This window comes from Siniperca chuatsi, linkage group LG19 (assembly GCF_020085105.1).
Source record: "Siniperca chuatsi isolate FFG_IHB_CAS linkage group LG19, ASM2008510v1, whole genome shotgun sequence".
Lineage (NCBI taxonomy): Eukaryota > Metazoa > Chordata > Actinopteri > Centrarchiformes > Sinipercidae > Siniperca > Siniperca chuatsi.
Window position 1 is genome coordinate 25,491,260 of NC_058060.1, and position 9,895 is coordinate 25,501,154.

At 40.3% G+C, this 9,895-nt stretch overlaps 1 protein-coding gene across 5 annotated transcripts in view; it reads right to left on the reverse strand.

Annotated features, from left to right (window-relative positions):
• Positions 1-9,895, reverse strand: part of LOC122866462 (protein NLRC3-like) — an 876,731-nt gene that overhangs the window by 641,974 nt on the left and 224,862 nt on the right. The window lies entirely within an intron of this gene.

A 9,895-nucleotide genomic window follows, 5' to 3' on the forward strand; every position in this document is an offset into this window, starting at 1 on the left:
ATAAGGCTGATATTAGACTGATCCACACTGAGTATCTTAATGCTGAAGTCTGTTTTCTTCTTCAGTGGTTTAGTCCATTGACTGTGGCAGAGCAATGTTGTGCTACACATTTAAAACCTGAATCTAACAAGAAAAATCTCCACTGGATAATTCACTCTGAACCTCTTAAACTCTTGAGTTTCATCTCAAATGTCACCGTATGGGTTTTTAAAATAAAAGATAAAACATGCATAAATACAAAGAATAAATAAATAATCTCTATTTCAACTATCAGACAATAACAAATATATTCAGTATTTGCTTTTTCCAACATTGTTATGTTATGGTTTTGATTTGTGTTTGGCTGCACAACATGAGTTTGTATAGATGGAGCCACTGGTGGAGCTGGCAGAGGTTAAGAGGTGAAGTCACTACGTCTTTACTGAAGCAGCAGCACAATGTCATTAATATTAATGAGAGCTCTTTTTCACTTTCTGTATTTTACAGTTTTGAACCTGCAGCCTGTTGGGTTCAGGTGTTTGGAGTTTCCATTTTCTAAACTTCTACTTTCTCAACCTTCTTCAGCTCTGAGCAGATTATTAACCACTGAATGATTTCAAGCAGGAACATTGTCTTCTAAAGTTGCATCATTTATTCTTTATTCAGATTGAGGAGCTGCAGGTTGTCAGAGATCAGCTGTGCTTCTCTGGCCTCAGCTCTGAAGTCCAACCCCTCCCATCTGAGAGAGCTGGAGCTGAGTGAAAACGAGCTGCAGGATTCAGGAGTGAAGCTGCTGTGTGATTTTCTGGAGAGTCCACACTGCAGACTGGAGACTCTGAGGTCAGTTCACTGACTCTGTTACTATTGTAGATCTTAAATGTTTAATTAACATTTGAACCTAGTTTATGTTCATACATAACTTACATCCATGAAGTTGTAAATTTCCTTTAGTTCATATTTTCATGTTTCTTGTACTGAATTTAGTCACAAAAGACTGTTTCTTAAAGAAACTGTAGAAAATGTCCACTGTTAAGGCCTTTAAACAGCAACACGAATAAACGGCACAAAATTGAGAATAATTTGGATGTGAATTTTGACGCGCCTGACTATTCACATCAAGCACAACGAGATTTCGCGGAGAAATTATTATGGTTCTTAAAAAAAACAAAAAAACTCGCGCTACAGGAAAATAACAATAATCAACATCAATCGATGATGACCTGCTACTCCTTTTACTTAATATAAAGGAAAGAAAACGAAATACCTGGGTACACCCAATGTTGACAAGGAGAGGAGACTTGGTGAGTTGCACTGCTTCGTTCAGGAGCTTAAACTACACAGCCGCTTCAAAGTGCACTTCAGGATGTCCGTCGGACAATTTGAAGCACTGCTGCAAGAGCTGGCACCAAGCTTGAAGAAGTAGAGGACCAATTTCAGAGAGCCGATTGACCCGGAGCAGCGGCTAGCTACACGTCTGAGGTCAGATCATAGTTTAAGTATTTAAATTGAGGAAGTTCAGCTGTGCGCAATGCGCATTTGGTCCATTCATATTCTTCAACAGGAGTTGGGTTGCCTGTAGCTTGGTCAAAATCACTCCAAGTCTGATCTCTCCTCTTGAGGCTTGCGTTAACATACGCACCCACCAGACACTTTGATTAGTGTTGTTTATTGGCCTTTTTGTGCGCTCCGAAGAAGGCAGCAATGCTACTACGCGTTAGTACTTATTTTAACCTTTATTTGAACTTTAATTAATGTTGCCCAACACAGCCTTTTTATCCTTATATAAAAGTATCCTTGTAGTGCTTTTGGAATTTGCCCCCTCTTCAAGGAGCATCTCTCCTCAGAGTAGCCAAGAAAGAGCATTTCCTCACTAGTGGTTTTAACGCACAGTAAACTCTTGCGACACTTTAGCCTCTTGTCGTTCCACAGTACAATTTCACAGCACTTACTCTGTTTGGTCAACTAGGCTATATAATATCCTTTTAAAGACAAAATAACTGAGCACTGGCTAGAGACAAATACATTTAAATAAATAGACAAATAAACAATATCCTGTGGTGGACAGAGTATTCAGATCATTTACTTAATTAAAAGTACTAATACCACGCTGTAAAAATACTCTCAGGGTGACCGCAGGGTCTTAAAAAGTATTAAATAATTATTATATTGTTCTAAAAGTTGATAAATCAATTAAGTTACAATTTAGGCTCTTAAAGTATTAAAAAGTCTTAACTTTGTAGAAAAGGTTTCAGTCGTAGTCATCTGGACAATGTTTTCAAATTCAAGACATTTCGGCTCCCATCCGGAAGTCATTCTCAATTTTGAAAATGGTCCGAGAACTCAGAAATGTAAGCTACTCTGTGTTGCTTAAGCCCCGTCCTCAGGGAGGAATCTTCCTGAGTGCTGTTTACTCTGCCTGGTTTCACCTGAAACTGCTTTCCGTCCTCTCCTCTGAGTGTAGAACAATCAAGAAAGGCAGAGGCGGTTCTCTTTGGCATCCTCTCGTGTGAAATTGATGTTGGGGTCCACAGTATTGATTTGCTCTGAGAACTGAAACCTTTTTTACAATGGAACACTCCTGGACGAATGAGGGACTACACAGTCTTGTTTTGAAAAAGTTTTAACGTCATTTTCCGAAGTATTAGATTTTGTGGCTTGTTTTCAGTATCAGGAATGGGAGTTTTCCCGGATTAATACAGAATTCTGGATTTTCCGACCTGAAAACGTGACCCACGTGAATCATGCAGATGCAGATCCGTTAAAACTATGTTATGGTCGCGCTAGCTTCTCCGTCCTCTCCTCTGTGTGTTTGACCGAGGGCGGGCTCAGCTCCTACACACAGCGGACAGCAGAGCAGAGCGGCCGCGGTGGAGACAGTGAACCAGGTGAAGTGAAGGTAACGTACTGGAGTTGACGACAACTCGAGGAAAAAGCAGAAAAGCCATTTTTCCACCTGCTTTGTCCACAGTTGTTGTTACAACCACAGCGCGCTTATTAAGCTAATAACTAATTGTTACGAACAAGCTAAAATGAAAGCTATCTGTATGTAGCCTGACTGTGTATCTTAGTTTGCCACAAGTCTTAAAATTTCTTGTAAACTTAGCAGCTGACTGAGACGGCAGCCCCCCTTCCAAACCAGCCCCTCCTCCCTCTACAAGCGGTACCTGCTGCCAGGCAGTGAATCTCAGCAGCAGCAGAGGGAGGAGGACAGAGGACAGCAGGAAGGACTGATACTGACTGATGTCTGAGTTCTTTGTTCTTTCTAAACTTTACTCAGCATGTTGATGTCAGGAATATTAGGTTTATTTTACTGACACTTTAGATTTGTTTCCAGTGAGATATTATTGAGTGTATATAATGACTTAGTTGTTGTGAACTTTACTGTTGCTGCTCTAGAAACAATATTTAGTTATTTTTAAAATCGTAGAAAAGGTTTCAGTCGTAGTCATCTGGACACTGTTTTCAAAATCGAGACGTTTCGGCTCCCATCCGGAAGTCATTCTCAATTGTGAAAAAATGGGACGGGAACTAGAAATTTAAGCTACTCTGTGTTACATAAGCCCTGCCCTCAGGAAGGAGTCTACCTGAGTATCTGTTAAATAGCTAGTTTCACCTGAAACTGACCTAATTGTTTCCAAGATGGCCCAGTAATCAGGCCTGTTGTTTTCTGGCTGCACCTACCTCATCACTGTTAAGTACCTGATTAGCATATGATTGGCGTGACCAAGGTGTTAATACACTGTGATAGACTTTGGGCAGATTGAATCTCAGACCACCATTTCTGTTCAAAGAGGGATTCTCTTTTTTCACAAAAATGGCTTCCTTGACACCCTGTTCAAACCAACTCTTCTCTCTACTTAGAATCTTCACCTCGCTGTCTTCAAATGTGCGGTTTGTAGCTTTTAGATGCAAATGCATGGCGCTCTGCAATCCAAAGTTAGCGTGTCGTCTGTGCTGATAGTCTTTTGTGAAGTGGCTGTTTGGTCTCAACTATGTACCGTTCTTTGCAGTTTTCCTCACTACACTGAATGGAGTAGACAACATTGCTCTGTTTCTGTGTGGGCATCTTGTCCTTAGGGTGAACGAGTTTCTGTCTTAAAGTGTTGCCTGGTTTAAAGAAAACAGGAACATCGTGCTGCCTAAAGATCCTTTGTAGTTTTTCAAACTACAGCATTTGCATCTAAAAGCTACAAACCACACATTTGAAGACAGCGAGGTGAAGATTCTAAGTAGAGAGAAGCGTTGGTTTGAACGGGGTGTCAAGGAAGCCATTTTTGTGAAAAAAGAGAACCCCTCTTTGAACAGAAATGGTGGTCTGAGATTCAATCTGCCCAAAGTCTATCACAGTGTATTAACACCTTGGTCACGCCAATCATATGCTAATCAGGTACTTAACAGTGATGAGGTAGGTGCAGCCAGAAAATAATAGGCCTGATTACTGATTACTGGGCCATCTTGGAAACTATTAGGTCAGTTTCAGGTGAAACTAGCTATTTAACAGATACTCAGGTAGACTCCTTCCTGAGGGCGGGGCTTATGTAACACAGAAGCTTAAATTTCTAGTTCCCGTCCCATTTTTTCACAATTGAGAATGACTTCCGGATGGGAGCCGAAACGTCCAGATGACTACGACTGAAACCTTTTCTACGATAGAACACTCCTGGACGAATGAGGGACTACACCATCTTATTTTTAAAATATAAATCAATTCTTACTCTGTTCAAAATGTATTCATTTTTAAAAATGATAATGTAGCTTTTGCTACCGTGGGTTCCCCCTGGCATAAAGACGGATGCAGCAGGGCGTTTTACAGGTCACATCTTATTTATTCAGACTGCTCACACACACATACTTTCAGCAATCAACAAAAACACTCAACCACAACGCCTCTTGCTTGGACACGCTGGTCAAGATCCTCTTCTTCTGATCAGTTTAAACGAAGAGTCCAAAGGTCCGCTTGCTGTCTGTCTTGTCTGTGTGTGAGCACCTCTGGTCCAGGATGCTGCTGCATATAAAGGGAGAGCATAATTAGTCAACAAGACACAGCTGTGACAATTAGCTCTCCCTGTCGCTGCTCACCTGAGCCACCCCCCACCTGTCCCTCTGCAGCTGACAGCTAACTCACTGTTTTTCTTGCTAATGTCTGAGTGTAATGTGACTACAACCTGTGTTTTTTTTTTAAATAAATATTGTAAAATTAGTCTAAAATTATGGGAAAATGCATAGTTTTTAGTCAGATAACATCACAGTTTCTTGGGGAGGACCCCCAAATTCCACGACTTGGATTTTTATCTCCATCATTTTTTCTGTATTCAGATTGTGGGGCTGCAGGTTGTCAGAGATCAGCTGTGCTTCTCTGGCCTCAGCTCTGAAGTCCAACCCCTCCCATCTGAGAGAGCTGGAGCTGAGTCTCATCGAGCTGAAGGATTCAGGAGTGAAGCTGCTGTCTGATTTTCTGGAGAGTCCACACTGCAGACTGGAGACTCTGAGGTCAGACACCATTTTTGACTTCTGTGTGGGTGAGCGAGAAAGAGAGTGACAGTGACTGCACTCAGAGCAGACAGGTGTTGGCGGTCGGAGCAGAGGGAAAGGTTAGCAGTAAAGTTGTTGCGATGGTAGAGGGCTCAGTGGTCGATGACCGTTAGCGATGGACGATGGCATCGTTCATTAGCCCAACGCTACACTACTCTTGATTTTCATCTTTAAGTCCCCATTATGATGTTCTTTTAAATAAATTATAATAAAAATAAAATAAAAACATGCATAAATACAAAGAATAAATAAATAAACTCTATTTCAACTATCGGACAATAACAAATATGAAGCTATATGATGCTTATACTGACTGAAGAGTTTAAACTGAAGAAGCTTTGATTTTATGACTCCACTAGTCCTAAAAGAAATATTGTAGATATCTTTTGTTCACATTTCTGACATATTTGGCATCTTTGGAAACTTTGGGATCTTGAGTCGAATCTTAAATCAGTTTCTGTGGGTTTTTATTTGTCTTTGGCTGCACAACATGAGTTTGTATAGATGGAGCCACTGGTGGAGCTGGCAGAGGTTAAGAGGTGAAGTCACTACGTCTTTATTGAAGCAGCAGCACGATGTCATTAATATTAATGAGAGCTCTTTTTCACTTTCTGTATTTTACAGTTTTGAACCTGCAGCCTGTTGGGTTCAGGTGTTTGGAGTTTCCATTTTCTAAACTTCTACTTTCTCAACCTTCTTCAGCTCTGAGCAGATTATTAAACACTGAATGATCCACATGATTCCACTCTGTACCAACCAGTAGTAGTTTCTTGTGCAGCAACAAGGATGAGAACCCTCACAGCCAAACGTACAGTGGTACCTCTAGTGGGACTCAAGCCTTAAGTTTCTGCGGTGTTGGGCTAGAACTGTACCACTGCCCAGGAGTTGACTAGCCTAGCACAACAAATCAGAGATTTTACCCATTGAGTGCAACTTCCCCCTATTTTTCCATCTTATGTTTCTTTTCTTCTCTGCATTTTTTCATTCTTCCACAAACAATAAAATGCAAGCTGTCAATGCAAAGCTGGTTCAAGACTAATGCCTAGTTATTTCCTCTAATGCAGGCACAGAACATGAGTGTCGGCAGTCAGTTGTAGTCTTTGCGGTGAAGATATGATGCGATGCAAAGCATTCAGTCAAATGGCTTGTGTCAGGACTTTGAAGCCGGCTAACTCAAAGAACGAACAATTGTTTTAAATTTGATCTATAAGTTTTGGCATTGTCTTCATCCCTACAGGATCAACAGCAAGTTGATCACAGCTGACAAACACAAAAAATGTGAGTATTGAAACAATGACCCCCATTCATCAAGCTATTGTACATTAAAATCTGATCTGAGGAGCGTGTGCTCATTGTACAACAAATATTTTTCGGTAAATTTTTGTCAGAGCTGTCAAGTCACATCTGTTGGGAAAATAAAAAGAATTTTGGCTATTAATTTTTATCATCCCATTCAAGTTTTCATTATTGTTCTTTCTCTTTCACTTCTTCTCTCCATTAGATGACTCCGATGTCAAACTGGATGTAAAAAAAACCCTGCCCGGTGACAAAAAGGTAAGAAAGGAGCAGTTGTACAGTGTGAAGTCCTCCATTATAAACCACAAATGACTATTCGGAGGTTTCACCACTGAAAACATTATATTTTCTTAGTAAAATTGGACCTCTGTGTAGCCTCTTCTAACACACCTTCCACTTCCACTACATTGATGCCATTTTTTCTCTGATCCACACAATGTGCTTGGGTTGAATATTGACAGTGTGGGTATAATATTTCATCACTTTATCAAACATTAAGACAAGTTGGCATTTACATTAAAATAACTGACTCTGTGCCTCTCTTAATTCCAGGCTCCATTATCCTTCTCACCTGAACAGACAACTGGATCTTCATACAGGTAATCATATAAAATGTAGTGCTGTCAATTGATTAAAAAAATGTACTAATTAATCGCACAATTTGCTGTGATTAATTCCGATTGATCGCTTTTTAATATAAAATAGAATCAACATCACGGAAGTGTATTTAAATTCAAATACTATTGTTTAATATCATCTTTTTAACTTTGAACATAGATTCCCACCTGCGAACTAAAGATTTTCAATAAAACCATCAAGGCCATTGACCGTCAGCTTGAAAGGCATATTTCTTATATGCACTAACAGAAATAATAACAACACCCAGGCCTATAAGTTAATGTGCCAGTTGAACTTAAAAACCATCAAGGCCATTAAAATTTGATAATTTAATCAGTTAATGCGGTTAAGATGAAAAGGCATCAGGATGTTCAGGGTAAAGTGAGCCAGACTTTCCAGAAGCTTCCACCTGACGCGTCCTGGCATCATTCTCTGCACTTCAGCAGCGCTGTGATCCTCCACAACCGACTTCTCTAAGCTCTGAGGGTTTGGGAATGTGGTGATGAGCCAGCGCCTGGTGCTCAATAGTTCAATAATGGTTCAATAATAAATCACAGATTCTGGTTGGCCTGGATCTTTTAAAATAGAGAACTGCTAATGGAATAATTAGTGGTTTACTACAAACATAAACAAAATATGACACCACTGGCCTGAATGTTTAGGACGTTTTGACTATATCATTAATTGTATGATATGAAGTTAAATTAATGTGTGAAAAGGATCATTATAAAATCTGGACTTAATTCACTACTTCACCATATGTGTCGCCATTCTCCCAGTCTCCAAAATTGTACGCATGGGTCAGAGTTTCTGTACAGATGTGCACATTCTCCCAATCATCAAGATTGTTTTTTATCTCAACTTGTCTGTGGGAAGTTGCGTTCACATTTTTTCAAGCCTGTTTTGTGCGAATGCAGCGATTAAAACACGAACACACACATTTTTAGCCCTTTCCGTCAGTTTACAGCCACGAGGCCTGAATCCTTCAGGGATCAATTAATGGTATAACGTACATCACAATTGTCAGCAGGTAGACACGGGACACAGAGGTTAGTACAAGGACAAGGGAGTTTTATTGAACAGCAAGACAGAGAAAAGCAATGACAGTGGATACGAGGGGCTGAAGCTAGGAAAGTCTGAGTCATATCTGATGTAGAGTAGGTAGTTCAATCCACTGGAGGAGACGGGAAACAGGAGAGCCAGGAGTAGAAGACACACACACAACGGAGGAGTCCAAAGTCTTTAGGGAGTTGTCAGGAGATACTGCGGTCGGGTAGAATCTCGTAAGAGGTTTGAGACCAGACAGTGAGTGAACCGGGGGAGTGTGACTATATAGTGTGGAGTTGGTGATTAGTGGCAGGTGTGTGATCAGTACTCAGGTGAGTGAGATCTGTTGATTGCAGTGGGTGGAGCTGATGGTGTCTGTGTTGGCTCTCTGACAACAATAAGTGGCTTGATCAGGGTTCCCCTATTTTAGTCACACAAGCCTGATGACCAGCGCAAATGTAATTATCATAACATGTCTTTACAGAGTAGCTAAACCCCAGAGTTTGGCTGATGTGCCTCTACCTTGGAAATTTAAAAATTCCCTCTAGAACGCAAGAGGGGCTAAGACACGCCCATTCCCCCCCAGCTGTGCAGTCCGGAGGTGTTTTTGCACCCGGGAAAGCAACAGTGCCGACCCATTCTGGCCAGTAGCTAACAAATACTAAAACTAACTAACTAATGCTAAATCAAACAACTATCTAACCACACAAAGTTGAACTATGAGCTAAAGCTAACCTCCAACTACTAAAAGTGCAAAAATCTAACAACCTAACATCTGTCTAAAATTGCTAACTAACCTACTAAAAACTATAAACACACAACTAACTGTAAAGTTTACACTAAAATAATCTATGCTAACAGTACAATCTAACTACCCAATCACTATATTCAGTTCATGCAATTCACTCAATCTGCTCTTCACTAATACTCCTCTCCACAGTCTGCAGAGAAGGGAGACATTGCTTTTATAGGAGGGGGCGGGGAGGGGCTGGTTGGTGACAAAAGCTGCCACCATAGACGTCACCTCCCTCCAGATCAGCCAATAGGAAAGTTCAATTACAATAGCTGGGTTTCAACCAGCTTGTGAATATTGTCTGTTGTTGATATTTGTTTGATGTTACTGACACCATTGAATTGAGCCTACCTACCATCATTAATAAATGATTGATTGATTTAAAAGTCTTATTTTTAAGTGATGGGTCTTAAATTTTGAGATGATATCGACCCACTGGATTTACTTCTTTAAAGGGGCAATATGTAAGATTTGGCCAGAATTTTAGTTTAAAACATTCAAAAAATTAGCTAACCTTATCAACAGAATATGAAGAAGTAACAGTTATGATGTTATGTCAAAGAAGTCTATGTATTGTGTTGCAGAGATATCTACTGACATTAGAATGCTAACCTGCTAGCCTCGGGCTCG